Here is a 6,033-nt window from a genome sequence, read left to right as displayed (position 1 = left end):
TTAACCTTTCGTCGTGCATACGAGACGACCAAGAGCCACATACGTCTTGGCAACAATAGCATTCTCAAAGAATTGACGGCAGGCAGACGGCCGAGAATAAAACGACAACCGAATATTCAAAATTTGTATGTTTATTATTTACTCTGACGAAGCGCGTGGTCTTCACGGCGTCACAGCCCCAAATGCAAGAAACACTCAAACATTATATATATAGAGAGAGAGAAAACGTACAAGTTTTTACAAAAACACACAAAAATACTTAATCGGTCATGCATCACATATATGGATAATAAGTTAAATGGTGGATTTAACTCTGTCCCAATTTGTCTGTCTGTATGTATATTGACAGTTGTTGAAACAAAGAACATCAATCTGGAGGTCACGCCCACAAGTCGTATTCATAGTCAGGTCCTATTCGTAATCCTAACTAATATTAAAATGTGAAAGTATGTTCGTTTATTTGTTTGTTACCTCTTTACGCTCTATCTAAGTAGATAGAGCGTAAATAGATAACAAACAAACCCTATTATGTCCTTCTCCATACTTCAAGCTATATGTATGTAAAATTTTAAGAAGATTGGTTACTTAACCAAAATAACCAAAATTTCTTAATCTTCTTAAAATTTTACATACCATAGTTTGAAGTATGGAGAACGACATAGGAACCTTTCATCCAGGAAAAATAACTGTTTCCATGGGAAATCCACACGGGCGAAGCCGCGAGCATAAGCTACTATTTATTAAATTTCAACAGAAATCATTAAATAGTACAAAACGAAGTCGCCCTCTGTTCTAAGCTTTCTCGTTTAAACTACGCAACGGATTTTGATACAGTTGTCACTGTTATTTTGACGATTTATTCCTTGTGCGAAGCCGAAACGCTAGTGTATGTTATATGTGAAAGTAATGTCTTTTTTCCGCTCCCTGAACAGCACATAAATGGACTGGAAAAGTTTATGACATTTTGCTTGTTCTCAAAAAGAAATCATAAAGGTATTGTGGCGACATCTACCACGCCACATGCACAACGGCGTAGATGTAAAAAGCCGACCAAACGCAACGAATAACAAGCCACACAAGTGATCCAGAACACTACGGACAGATGGCACGACGGTCGACTCACTATGGACATCTAACAAGCCTAGACCGCGCAGACAGTGCGTTTACGATTGGAAGCATAAATACAACCTCCGACATGACACCGTCGGAGCCGTGCGGTTCCCCAGGCGCAACACCTAGCCTGGCGCGAAGATCTTCTCCTTTGTGGCGGTCGAGCATAATCACCTAGCTCCCGCTACACTATCATTTAATGTCAACTATTACTACTGCAATATAATATAATTGTATTCGACAAATCAAATCTTCTTTTCGAGTCTTTTCTTATCGAGTGTGTTTGTGTGAGATTTTATTCAAGTCGCCTAAAGGCATCTGACAAGTTATATTAAGTAATTTAGACCAGTAAATAGCCACACCCATTGGCCTGATTAAGGTCTTCTATGAAGCGAATAAATTAGCATTTGCTTCCATAGGAGAGTCATCAATGAAAGATATGATGCTGAAATTGAATCAAGGTACCTTTTGATAACAGGCATTCAACCACTCAACCACCAACGTTCAAAGGACTATGAATACGACCGCCTATTAGTAACAAGACGGTAGAGAGGGTCGCAATATATAGCTATCTCTGTCTAGTACGCGTCGGGAATTCGAATAAGTGAGTTTTTGCAGCGCAATTTATACCGCCCGCTGCCACTTGAGGAGGTTAGGGTGACCATGGGTCACCCTAACTTCATGGGACTAATCATAACCGTACATACTAATAAATAATTGTTCGCCGCGAATTTAGACCTCGCAAACACAGTTTTTTTTTTTACTAAATTGTGTATATTTCAAAAACAACTTATTAAGTTCGTGGGGCAACAAAATCTATCGCGGGCAGGCGTTTTCTAATGACATATTCTGCATACCTTTTAAATTTCATCAAAATCAGAGCAACAGTTTGAAAGTTAACGTTTTACAAACATACAAAAAATTTAGGTATATTTGCCCCAACTTGATTTGTAGACCTCGTTCTCTTCGCTCGCAGGGTCATTAAATGCGAAAGTCTGTCTGTCTTTCTGTCGATTTGGCACAATGATTTGGATGAAATTTAGAATAGATATGGGCCACTCTATATCATCTCGTGGATATGGAGTGTGCTCCCGTGACTAAGGGACACACAGCCTAGGCAGCTGATAGACAACAATAGCATTCCCAAGGAGGATTGACGTCAGGCAGGCGGCTCGTCTTCGAGATTTCTTTGCTCCTTCAGCAGCCATGAATCGTCGGAGGCCAAGTTCTATATTCTTAATTTTTCTACTCCACTTCGCATGTTCTTTCGCATTTAACAGTTACTTACCACGTTTGCGTGGTATGCCACGCATACCATTGTAGACATCAAGCAGGCAGTTTTAAGCTATGCTGTTTTTGAAAGAACAAGGTCATAGTTTGTCGCGTTTTGAGATGCATAAAAATAATTATTTAAATACGTGGGCAATGTCTGTAAAAGCATAGCTTCGACATTGACATGTCATAACTGTTTTTGATTACATAACAGAAGGTTTTAAGAAAACATCGGGATAATTATAAACTATGTTTACACTCTTCTAAAACGGTATTACTCAATAAAATAAAAGTATTGTACGTATGGCACCTAAAATTAATAACAAAATTCCGCAACAATATAAAGATTAGAATTTAAATTTATTTAAAAACCACCTCAGGTCCTTACTGATTATATAAATGTTATTATAATTTTCTTGAACGGTTTTTTTAATGATAGACTCAGATAAAAAATTGGTTAATTTAGTTACTTAGGTACTTTTATTTATTCGAATTTGTTTTGTGGGATGATAGCATGCTCTCCATTTAAATTTGCATACCCGTGGACGGTGAAACATGTATGATTAAGCTTTTCTTTTAACAGCACATTGTGAAAAAATGTTAACTCATGTTTTTGCAAATAAATAATATCTGTCTTCGAAATACAGCTTGTTTTTTTGTAGAAACTTTAGAAAAACCTAACTACATTTTTACAAAAAAAACTCCTAAATGTACCCAACGCGTGGTCACCCCAGCCCCCCCACTTAATTTACTGTTGTAAGCGATCCGTTACCGACGAGTTTGGTGCCATTAGCAACTCCTGTTAGCTATCTGTGTGATTATACTGCACTAGTACAGTGCTGCGTGGGTGCGTTCGCCGAACATTTTTTTTTTCATAAAAATACAAAAAGTAGGTGACATTCCACATGAAGAGACATTTTCTTCAACTACAAGGAACCTTTTCTTCTTATAGTCCATACCATAGATTAAGTTGTAATTGTTTTAAACAAATTTAATGTCAAAAACAACAATTTGTGATTTCTTGTCACAACAAAGTTGCTTAACCCATATGTTTTATCAAACAACAAACGCGCATTTTCACAGTTTATTCCTAAAAACACGTGAATGGAAAGAAATTGGGAACACATTTGTAGAAAACCTAAATTTATTCCGCATTAATAGATTTTCAGGTGAAAGGTATCTTAATAGTTGATTTCGCGTTACTCTCAATGTGTTTTGTGTTAAATCTATAAAAAGGTACCTTATATTTAAAATACGTATTATGAGAAGAAAAATTCGAGCTGATATCGAATCATTTTATAATAGAAGAATCTGTGTTTCCGACTTCCGTAACAAATTCGTCAACAAACATGGTAAAAAAAAGTTGTATCTCCTGACAATTCAATAAAAAACATCAGTTATTGTAGAAGTTATTAGACATGTTTGTTTTTAATAACGAATCAATTAATGAAAAAAAATTGATTCAAATGTCCAAGACTCATACCTATATGTTTTGTACGGGTAGATTATATCTCCGATTGCGTAAAAAAGGTTTTATGCAAACTACAAAACAGCGAATGCAAACATTTATGCGAATATATTCTTAGCGAACTACGTAAAAAGAACTTGTAGCAAGTACACTAGTTTCTTAGCTAAACTACGGTACGCGTTACGTTGTAAAATTCTATTATTAGGCTACCACAGATTATTTATTATTTCTATTGTATTGTATGTAAAATATTGTAAATACAAAAGTAAGTTTGTTGGTTTGTTACCTCTTCACGCTCTATCTACTCAACCAATCTTCATGAAATTCTGCATACATGTAGTTTGAAGTATGGAGAAGGACATAGGGTACCTTTCATCCCGGAAAATTACTGTTTCCGTCGGAAATTTACGCGGGCGAAGCCGCTGGCAAAAGCTAGTAATTATGTGTATAAATCAGACATATAATGTCCGATCACAGATTAAATAACGGAAGTACAAGTATTATAGAACCTGTGGTACCTAGCGTAGTGTAGTGATTAATTTATTATGGTTTTTCTCGAACTAAGCCGGGCGGACCGCTAATATATCAATTTTTTTTTATTAAAAAAATAAAATTTATGACTGAACTGTCAAAATCCTTTTTATTTCGCGCCACTACTCAAACCGTGATGGCGGCGCGGCACGGCGCGGGGCGCTGTAACAAAATCAAATATCAAATATTGATATTCTCTCAATTTTGTATTCCGTTCGCCGTGATACTGTTTGCGGAACGCAGGGCTTCAGGCTTTGGATCTGTCATCGGTTTTGGTTTGAGGAAATACATATCTACTAATATTATAAATGTCATGCAAAGATTGTCTGTCGTCTGTTGCGCTATCACCGCAAATTCGCTGGACCGATTTTGATAAAATGTGGTAAGAATTTAGTTAAAAATAAAAATTGGCTTTTTTTATCAAAACCCCAAACGGCTATAATAGGGGGTGAAAGTAAGTTTGTACGAAAGTTATGTTGAAAAGACGATCAAAAACGACTTCATTGGCTATCACACAAAATTATTGTTCTCCTACAAATTATTAATCTGGCAAAATATAATTATCAAGCTATTAGAATTAATTATTCGGTTCAAGGCGCGCATCGCACGTAAACAGATAAAATTTTATTTCAATCCTTTAATAGGATTTTTTTTCTAATTAAATAGTAAAAATAAAACCAAATAAGAATGAAAATTAAATAAAGGGAAAAAAAAAGGTTTAAGCCGTCATGACAATGAACTTTTCTGATCCTGTAATCGATCTACAAGTTGTTAGACAAAATAAAAAAAAAACTTTCAACACTCATTTCGTAACAACTTTTGAACACCTGAACAGATTTTCATTAAACATGGCTGAGAACTAACTCTGGATAAAATTATCTATGACACAAAAAAAAGCTAAACCAAAATCGGTTCTTTCGTTTGGGAGCTACGATGCCACAGACAGACACGTTAAACTTATAACACCCCTCTTTCGTCGTCGTATCCCTCGTCGGGAGTTAAAAACAATGCTTGTCTGACGTGCCAAGAATGCTGGCTGTATCCCCCAGCGATGGATGCTAATCTTGTATGTAAAAAAACTTGTTAGCCTTTGGATTCAGATTTTTTTATACCTACAACTGATACGGAATTGTCTATGGCTTTACTGCCAGCCGTCTTTTCACCAGCGATGGAAACTTTTAGTTAACTTGCAATTTAACTATGTCCCTATGTCTCGGTTGGAATCTTGCAACTCAATTTCGATGAAGATATCTTCAACCGCTTGAGCTGTTATTTTGTACACACGTTATGTTTGAATGACAATGCGTTATTATGATAAGCATGAGCTGATGGTGCGCCTAGGAACGGCTCCAGACGTGGGAACTCCTCAACGGTTTACTGCACGGACATGGTATTTTTTCACGCATGGAATGAAATGAGAATCTCTCCGACAACATTAAAAGAATGTGTCAAAAATGTGTCAAATTTTAGTAAAAAAAATAATAATATTTGAATCAAATTATAACTATACACTAAACAGATTTGACTAATATCAGATAAAACTTATTATCCTATTATTCTAATTTGAGTATATTGTCATCGTCAGCACCTTATCCATTCCGTGTTTTATCTTTTACGTACCTGCTTTCTACCTCTCGATCTTCAAAACTTAA

This window comes from Plodia interpunctella, chromosome 27 (assembly GCF_027563975.2).
Source record: "Plodia interpunctella isolate USDA-ARS_2022_Savannah chromosome 27, ilPloInte3.2, whole genome shotgun sequence".
NCBI lineage: Eukaryota > Metazoa > Arthropoda > Insecta > Lepidoptera > Pyralidae > Plodia > Plodia interpunctella.
This window is presented reverse-complemented; position numbering follows the sequence as displayed.